A 10,536-nucleotide genomic window follows, 5' to 3' on the forward strand; every position below is an offset into this window, starting at 1 on the left:
CAGGGGAGGAGCAGAGAGAGGGAGACAAAGAATCCGAAGTAGACTCCAGGCTCTGAGCTGTCAGCACAAGCCCAATGCGGGGCTCAAACCCATGAGCTGTGAGATCACGGCCTTAGCAGAAGTAGGCTGCTCAATCGACTGAGCCACCCAGGCACCCCCTTTCAACTTTCTTTGATGGAGAAATATATATCCTCAAGAGAAAAACCGAAATGATATTTCAGAATCTCTAAATCAATCACCTTGGTCTTGCCAGAAAAATGTTTCATAAAGTCTGGCAGTATTTAGACTCCATTCCTCACTTATACAAAAAGAGATTTCCCAAACAATTTTTACATTCCTTATTCTTATACATACATGAAGTCCCATTTGGGGCAAGACTCTAGTTGAAAGAAAAAGTTCAAACCAAATACAAAGCATAAAAATATAGCTGAAAAGAAGCAGAAACAAATGCCAAGAGTGGTAGAGGACAAAGGAAAGGGAAAGGGAAAGGGAAAGGGAAAGGGAAAGGGAAAGGGAAAGGGAAAGGGAAAGGGAAAGGGAAAGGGAAGGGAAGGGAAGGGAAGGGAAGGGAAGGGAAGGAAAGGAAAGGAAAGGAAAGGAAAGGAAAGGAAAGGAAAGGAAAGGAAAGGAAAGGAAAGGAAAGGAAAGACAGATCAAAATCTCCTTAGGTAAATAAAAGAAACTTCCTCCATCCTCCAGGAAAGGATCATAGCTTGCTCTTAATAAGAGTATTTAGACAGGAATTGTAATTCCTGGCTATTTGTTAAAGGTATATGTAGGAGGATATTTTGAAAGATAAATTAGGAAAAAAAAATCTTTAAGAAAGTACAAAAACAAAGCACAGATATAGAAAATAGGATAAAAAAAGACTGAAAAGATTAATTCAAAAGGCACAACATACAAAAGTAGATCTGGAAGAAATGGAAGGCAAATATTATTACAGAATAAGTGGCCATTCGCAGTCTCCACATTTTCTCATCCAATCTACAGAAAAATGCAATCTGGCTTTTCTCCCAATACTACAATGCAACCAATCCATCCAGGGTGAGAAGGATCCCCTTTATTTCTTTAACAAACTTCAATAAATACTTTTTTTTTTTTTTTGAAATTAGTGGTGCAGCACAATGTGGCCTTCATCATAACCCCACTCCTTTTTAAAAATTCTCTTTTTTGGCTTGCAAAGCTCTATACACTTTCAAGTTCTTCTTTCACCTCAAGAATCTCTATTTTATTTGATTGTCCTCTTCCTTAAATACTCGAGTTCCATTTTTCTTTAAGAGAGAGACAGAACACACATGCACAAATAGGGGAGGGGTAAAGAGAAAGAGAGAATCCCAAGCAGGATCCATGCTGTCAGCTCAGAGCCCAAAGCGAGTCTCAATCCTACAAAGTGTGATATCCTGCCCTGAGTGGATATCAAGAGTTGGATGGTTAGCCAACTGAGCCACCCAAGTGTCCCATTCTTAAGAAATGATTTGCTTATTCTATACATGAGATAATTTATCTTCGGATTTTATGGCTTCAATTAACATCTAGACACCAAAGCATCACAAAGGATCACCAACAGTCCATATTTATCTCTTTCTTAATCTATAGACCTACTTTCTAAGAGACATTTCAAAGTCTATGACCCACATAGAAACCATTATCTTTTATTGTTTGTTCATCTTATTATTATGTTCTGTCTCTCACTGAACAAAATCAGTACCCGCTCAAAAACTGGCACTTGAATAAGTGAATAAAGAATCCCCCTTCCACATATGCTTTACCTCCACACATATTCAAGCTTCATCTATGGTCAATTCTACCTCTTAAGTCTCTCAAATATATGCACTTACTTCCTATAACCTCCAATTTATTAATCCATAACTTTTTGTCATGAATTGTTTTTCATGCAAGTAAAATAAGCTGAAACTATATTTTTTTAAAAAATTAGAAAATATATTTCAGGAGTATTAAGTATTTCACACCATTTTATCTATTAAACTCATGCCTGGACACAATCCTAAAGAAGCAAATTGTTATTTAGAAATTTTGGTGCAAAACATTGTTTACCAATATATTATTGTGTAAAAAATATAAATCTATTTGTGAAAGCTAGTTAAGTAACTTTTGACACATATACTCAAATGTTTAAAGAGATTAGACAGGACGATGACAATGATAGTTGTTGGGTCGTTGGATAATAGAAAGATTTAGTAGTGGACAACACTCACAGTATTAATAAGTAGAGTTCTATAGTGAGTTGTATGTAATTGGAAAAATCAATGTTACCAGCTGAACATGAAAACAGAAATCTCTCTTAACTTGTCACCAAAGGAAGCCACATCAATATGAGCAGTAATTTACCCAGCGCCAAAACTAACATGCACCCAAAGTGCCCAGATTAGGTTTCTTAAACCGTTTGTCAATTAAAAAGCGAACTAAAAAGTGGTACGTCTTCATGAATAGCTAAAGACAAGTTTTTGGAGTGATTGTCAGGAATCAGAAAAGAGTGGATTTAAGAATGACTAGAGTCTAGAACTGGTTTCCAAGAGTGGATGACTCATTCAAAGTAGATGCTAATAGAGGAAAAGCAGAGATGTGGGAACTCTTCCCTGGGAAGTTTGGAGTTAAAGAAGAATGCTTTAAGATAGAAAATGTAGTGTTTGAGATTCCATTTTTGGGACAATTAAATGAGCAATAACAAGCAAAAATGTTGCAAAGAAAAAAATAAACCGAATACCAACGTAACCACTCAGTAAATTCTGTTTATTATGAGTAATAACAATATATAAGTAAATAATAGTAATAAAATTATAATCGTTTCCTTACACTTCTCTGTGATTTGAGAGTTAAAAAAAGAAATTCAGAAAATTCAACTTTTAATCTCTCAGATTATTCCATGTATTAAGATGATACTCAAATCAATTTCAAAACTGAAAAAAAATTAATTGATTAAGAGCTTAATTTAGTATTTCTTCATCCACAAAAATTTTGGACTAAAATTATAATGAATTTTGAGTCCTAGTATGGAATGTATATTTCAAAGGACTAGTTTTAAAAAGTAAATGAGAATATATAATTATTTTGGTACAAAATATTTGTGTACGTTTTGTTAAATAACTATTTTAGTTTCAAGTTTATAATAAAAAACTCAATTTTTTTTAGTTTCTTCATATAAAACATATAAGCCAAAAATTCTATATCATTTGTTTTGTTTTGTTTTTTAAATACAAAGTTCAAATAACTTAATGACTAGCCCACAATTTTTTTTAGTAGCTTACATTTTTAGTTTATCTTGTTGAGTTTATTCAGAGTACATAGTCATGAAAATTAATTTTCAAGACAAAATTTGAAACCAGATGGACTAGTTTAGTGGAGTGTTTAACACAACTATTTTACATTTTGAAGATATCATTTTACAACTATGTGCTATTAGCTATGTACAAAAAAATGACAAAGTAATGTATTTTAGTAAATACAATATTGGAAACACCTTTCAAGGGAGATTTTTAAATCCTTTTAACATGAATAGCATGCTTACAGAGTAAATAAATTTCTACTTTATGATTCCCAAAATAAGAGATTTGGGTACATCATTTTAATTCTAAATAAAATGTATACAGGAAAAATTAAAAGAGATACATATTTAGAACTAGAAAATGCTAAAAGTGTACCTCCAAGAGATGGGATAAGTTAAAAATACATATAGATTTCAAGAAGGAAAATCAACATGAATATAGTTAATTTGATGTACAAAATGGATTTCAAAAGCAAGATGATATAGATTTTTTAAGTTTTTGATTCCTCTGCATTTTATGCCAGAGAAGATAAACATGCTTCCTTTCAGTGTTTAAATGTAGAAGCATTCAGTATAATCTGACAAATTAATTAATGAATTAATTAATGAGTGGATAAATTTCCTTTTTCTCCCTAAAACTTAAGTTCTCTAGATTATGAGCCGCTCCATTTATAAATGGGTAAAAAGTTAATATGTTCTATGAAGAGATGATGTTCTTTTAAATTTTTTTAAATTGTTAATGTTTTTATTTATTTTTGAGACAGAGAGCGCGCACTAGTGGGAGAGGAGCAGAGAGAGAGAGAGAGAGAGAGAGAGAGAGAGAGAGAGACAGAATCCGAAGCAGGCTCCAGGCTTGGAGCTCTCAGCACAGAACTTGACAAGGGGCTCAAACTTGTGAACCACAAGATCATGACCTAGGCTGAAGTGGGATGCTTGACTGACTGAGCCGCCCAGGTGCCCCAAGGGATGATATTCTTACACAAAATAATCCTTCACCTTATTTTCTTAATGCGGCAATCCTAACATCATTTTGTTTCACAATATGTAGAAAGCAGCTAATTAATAGTTTACTAAAATTTGTGATACTTAACTCACACATATACAGCATTAAAAATGTATTGCTTGTTCCTCTTCTCAATGCAAATGCTCAATATCACTATAATACAATGTCACATAATCTCATCAAAATTATACTTATGATTTAAGAGCTGTGTGTTTTTTTATTTTAAAATGTTTATTATTTTTGAGAGAGAGAGAGAGAAACAGAGCACGAGTAGGGGAAGGGCAGAGAGAGAGAGAGTCATAGAATCTGAAGCAGGTTCTAGGCTCTGAGCTGTCAGCACAGAGTCTGAGGTGGGGCCCAAACCCATGAGCCACAAGATCATGACCTGAGCCAAAGTCCGACGTTTAACCGACTGAGCCACCCAGGCGCCCCTAAGAGCTGTGTGTTTTAAACATTAGTTTAATATACACACACAATGACAACATTACTCCATATCTTTAAAATGGTTTCAATTTAAATTTCATAGAAGTAACTTTATATATAATCCATTATGTAAATGACATAAAATACAAGACACAACAGGTGTCGGTAAGGATGTGGAGAAACGGGAACCCTCTTGCACTGTTGGTGGGAATGCAAATTAGTGCACCCACTCTGGAAAACAGTGTGGAGGTTCTCAAAAAGGTAAAAATAAAACTACCTTACAATCCAGCAACTGCACTGCTAGGTATTCACTCAAAAAATACGAAAGAATATGAATTCAAAAGGGATACATGCATCCCAATGTTTAGAGCAGCCCTACCTGCCACAGCCAAACTGCGGAAGCAGCCCAAGTGTCCACTGACTGATGCATGGGTAACAAAGATGTGGCACATATATACAATGGGATGTGACTGAGCCATGAAAAAGAATGAAAGCTTGCCATTTGCAAGGACATGGATGGAATGGAGCTAGAGACTATTATGCTAAGCAAAATGTCAGAGAAAGACAAATACCACTTGATTTCACTCCTGTGTGGAATTTAAGAAGCAAAACAAATCAGCAAAAGGAAGGAAGGAAGGGAGAGAGGGAGAGGGAGAGGGAGAGGGAGAGGGAGAGAGGGAGAGAGAGAGAGAGAGAGAGAGAGAGAGAGAGAGAGGCAAATCAAGAAACAGATTCTTGACAACGGAGAACAAACTGATGGTTACCAAAGGGGAGGCGGGTGTGGAAATGGGTTAAGTAGGTGATGGGTGTGCTAAGTAGGTGTACTAGTTGTGATGAGCACAGGATGATGTATGGGAGTGTTATATTATTATATTCTACACATGCAACCAGTATAGCACTGTATGTGAACGAATTGGAATTAAAATAAAAACTTTAAAAAATTAAAAAAAAAAAGATGAGGGGAAAAGAAAAGGCATAGAATTTTAACAAATAATTTGTGTGGTCTTGAAATTATCAAATGAGTGTGTGTGTGTGTGTGTGTGCACATGTGTATGTTTCAAATTTATGAATATTTAAAATGTATATATATAAATACATAAACAAATACATAGACACATGTATAAGTGTGTATACGAAAACACATATGCTATTTATTATTAACCAGTAATTTGGAGTCAAATCCTGATATACTTACAGAATTGGCATATCTTACAGACATTGGATACAAGAGAGAAAATAACCAAAGAGTAACCAATGTCCTCTATGGACCTTAAGACAAAAGCCCTATTTAGAAGGGAGAGACTTCTATCTGAAAAGTGATGTTATGACCCCTTTCTTTTTCATCTAATATTATGGGGAAATCATTATATTTTGCCTTTCTGGTTCAAAAGCAACCTCAAGCATTGTCATGAAGTATTTACTTAATAACAAAGAACAATACCATTAAAAAGTTTTTAGAAAGATGCATGTATACCCTTTTCTTTTTATCTCTTTAGTTTCCTTGTTACATTTTATGTTTGTCTCTGAATTTAGCAGCATTATCTCTTCATCAAAAAAAGGTCAATCTCTACTAGAATTTTTTTAAAAAATGGTAGCAAACCCTTGGAAACAATTTAGCTATAATCCAATTTAAAAACAGAAAAAAAATGGTGGCATTTTCCTTTTCTATGATTTATATGTATAATTTGCTCATTTCCACAGAAATGACATTTCTAAATTTTGCACTTAGAGAAAATTACCTAGGTTATTTTAAGCTATAACTGATGTGCCAGAATTTTTCCCACTTTAATATACTATCCTATAAATTTACAAAGTTCATTTATCATGTAAGTTCTTAGAATGAAGGAACAGATAAAATGTGGATGTACTGATCTTGTAATTTGTTAAGTCACTGTCCTATACTAACATTTCAAACTCGACTTGGTGTGCCAAAGCAAAGCCTCCAACAATTAGATACTTTGTCTTAACTTTAAAACATTCTTTGATGATTCTGAATGTCTTTTTAATGAGTAATTAGTGCAATGAATTTCTGACAAAAATATTTCTGCTCTCCTAATTCTAAAGTGGTTTTTAAAGTGAGACCAGAATGCTCTTACTGGATCATCTCAGAGCATGCATCATTTCAGAAAGACATTGATTTGTTGTAAGTTGCAGAAAAGCAGGTTTTAGAACATTTAAGTTGATTCTTTCAAGTGAGTGGTGATGAGAGTTGAAAACTCTTTGAGTATGGGTTTTTCAAGCACGTGTCAAACATCTTTCTGGTCACTTTGGCAAAAGCAACTCATTTCTCAAGTCTGTGAGCTGTCAAAAGCAATGCTAGAAAGAAAGGATTCATGTGGGGTTATTATGTTTCATGTTTGTTTATTTTTCACCTTCAACCTATTATGCCAAAGCAAAGACATAGGTACTGGAAGATTATAAATAGTAGGAGGAAATTGTCATGACAACAAAATATAAACGTTCCATTTTTCTCATATTTATTATCATTGTTCTCAAACATTAGGTCAGGAGCAATAAATCCCAACCTAAAGAAAGGTATATGAAAAGACCAACATGTCCTTTTAAATCATGTGATACACTTATTTCTACTATATTACTACCCAATAACGTGTTAAATACTACTCAGTAACACTTTGAATATAATATTTAAAGATAACATGTTAAGAGTGTGAGTGTCAAAAATATTCAATATCAATTTATATTTAGCTATAGGTTATCATTTATCAAATTGTATATGTCTTCATTATGACAAATTCCTGAAAGATGAGCCAGATATCTTAAGAATGCTTGAGAAGCATGTGTGCACATCATTTTAAAGATTTTAATGCATCTTAATTTATGATAATTTGATTGAATTTGTTAAAAAAAAAAGCTCCCTGGGGATAAGTATATTGGAAAGATTCCAGAGGAGAAAACAAAACCAAAAATATAAATAGATAATATATCCTTTAAGACTTCTACAACGTGTGTGTGTGTGTGTGTGTGTGTGTGTGTGTCTGTGAGAGAGAGAGGAGAGAAAGAGAGGGAGAGAGAGAGAGATACACTAATAGTATAAATATTTCAATATTTCATTAAGGCACAAGAACTTACTAAAATTGACAATGGAAAATACAGATATAATTTACAGAATGATCTGAGACATTTTGGTCATTGTTAAAACACGTGTAAAGAATAAGAGATCAGATGACTTCTAGATTTCATAAACTGGTTACTTGTAAAGATTGAATAATTTTACACTTTTAATTTTATAATATTACTTTTTGGGAATAGTTGTGTTAGTTACAAAATTTGGAAAACAGAAATGTACACTTTATATTAAAATGTAAATATTTTAAATTAAAAATTAGAAGTATGTATATGTGCATATGTGTAATAGTTAAACATCTAAAGTTTTTTAAATGTGGAATAAAGGATATTATATGAATGTATATTATTTTATTACATTATTTGTTATTGCAAATGGATCCAAAATATAAATATATATTGCTAAAGTTGTAAATATTTTACATTAATAATGTCTTCTCTACAGATATATTAATTCAAAAAATGAATTCATAGAACTAAAATGGAAATGTATTTAAAGAAAATAGTTGCCATTCTATTTAGATATTTTTGTTGCTACCTCTTTGTGTGTTTCTTATATTGTAGTTACAGATTTACTAAATCCCTCAGGCAAATTTACACTGAAATGTTTCATTAAAATTAGTAACCCTACTAAAAATTGCTTGTTATAAACTAAAACTGAAACAATATTAAGTATCTCCTACAATTTATATATTCTTAATTTAGACTTTTTTGTCTTTCACATTTGATGAATTAGTTTTATCACATGTAATGGATATAATTTATTGAAATTAATATGTGCACATTCCAGAATATGTGTCTGTATTGATAATATGCCCAACAGATTCCTTTTATTAGTATTATTATTATTATAATATTCTTCATCACCGAAGCTTTTTGCTTTAAGATTTTTCTAGAGTCGGTACAAAGTTTGATACCCAAAACAACTGGCAAAGGGGAAGAAAATAAAATCATTATATGTCAACTTTGAGAATCGACAGTCCTTCAAAGAAACATTCAGTTTTATTCAGATACGCGGAAAGCTCCATACTGATAATCATAAATAATTGATTTAATTTAATCAACAATTTAATTAAAATATTTACTTTATATTTTTCTCATCCCTTTAAGGTGCTTTCATGGTTTATAGCATGTGATAGTATAGAGATAAACATATGATAAAACAAAATCCTGGAGAAAGGGAAAGAAGCAGCAGTGATGCTCTCCCCCCAATAAATTTAATGTGTTAATGTTCTAGATTTTTCCTCAAATCTCTAGTGCAGAGATGGCAAATATTGTCACAAATATTTGGCTTTGAAAAAGTGCAATATACGTGTCATGGTTTCACATATTGTAGAACATTTTTCCCCTTATGGACCATAAACTAGCAAAGAGCTTTTCAAGTACTTTTGGGCCCTCTCTCCACTAAGAGATAATTCATAGAAGTCAAATATGCCTAATTATCACATTCTTACCTGTGTATCTTCCAGTCCTAGGAGGTCTCCCAACACTGAGCTTCCAAATTCGTGATGAACGCAGAAGGAACAGCAGGAGGAAGGCTTCTTATTTTGCTTCACCAGCTTCTCGCCCAACCTGACATCTGGGTTACTGCTCTGAGTTACGGATGCCTGCGTTTTTAGTACCACTATGTCACTATGTCACTGCTTACTCCATGCTATTTTGGGTTCTCTGAGTAGAGCCATGAACACTGAGCCTTTTGTGCAAAGTACCATAAGGGCACTCTGACGTCCGTGCATAGGCTTGGATGAAAATGCACACAGCTCCAGCAAGTGGTATGAACAGTCCCTCCCCACCCCCGCCTCCTGTTTCCTAACAACAAGCAAAAGGAAAATAAAGTACGCATTGGCTGGAGTTGGTAAGGAGGGAATTCAACTTCTGCGAGTGGAAAGGACATGCCCTCCACTTGAGGATTAGCTGATGAAACAAATGATTGATTTAAAACATGCACAAAAGTTACTAAACACAGAAGAGCTTTCCCAATCTGTGTCTGTGCCTTCTGGCTGCTCCTTTAGTCAGTCTTTCTGCTCAGGAATCAAATAAAATACAGAAAGAGGGCAATGTCTAAATTAAAATCCCTTTCTTCTCCTCGGTTTATTACCTAAATATACTTATTGTGTTAAATTTATGATTAGATTTTGTTATAATTATTGTTATTTATTATGAAGTACGTAATAATAGGCTATCTGTTGATTCCTAAAGCTGCTTTTAGCTAAAGTATTTTTGTACCAAATGAGAGAGGTCCGAAAATAGGAAAAGGGCCTAAGGCCGAAACAGTGCTAAAACTATAATTGATGTCTGAAACAAGTAATATTGTTAAGGTTTACATAAGCAATTATTGTGAGGAGACAAACACAGATTTCAGATACTTGTGTTCTCCAGTATTGGGACTGTATGCATGTTCGTTGCTTTTTATCATAACAAAGGAAGGACAGTAGGAAAGGGATTACAACTAATGCCAGTAATAACTAAATCGATTATGTGATGCCTGGTTTATGCTTACTTCATGTGTAAATTCATAAGCAACATATTTTACTAGTTACCCTTTGCTACATAAACAACTTAGATGTCTCTGCAACATGGGTCAAAAGCAAAAATGAACTTTTTTTTCCTTAAGCATTTGTTAAAATTTGTGTTAAGAACACTTAGGATCTATCTTCTTAAATTTTAAAGTACAATGCCCAGTATGTACTTTAAACACAGATGTCTAGACCTTATTTAGCCTGCATAGCTGAGACTTTACCCC

At 33.3% G+C, this 10,536-nt stretch overlaps 1 protein-coding gene across 1 annotated transcript in view; it reads right to left on the bottom strand.

Moving 5' to 3' along the window:
- The window catches only part of CDH19 (cadherin 19), a 99,637-nt gene extending 90,316 nt beyond the window's left edge, over nucleotides 1–9,321 (bottom strand). The window contains exon 1 of the mRNA XM_007096080.3: nucleotides 9,248–9,321. The gene's annotated coding sequence lies outside the window, so the exon portion shown is untranslated. The remainder of the gene's footprint in view (nucleotides 1–9,247) is intronic.
- Nucleotides 9,322–10,536: the final 1,215 nt, after the last annotated feature.

Source organism: Panthera tigris, chromosome D3 (assembly GCF_018350195.1).
Source record: "Panthera tigris isolate Pti1 chromosome D3, P.tigris_Pti1_mat1.1, whole genome shotgun sequence".
NCBI lineage: Eukaryota > Metazoa > Chordata > Mammalia > Carnivora > Felidae > Panthera > Panthera tigris.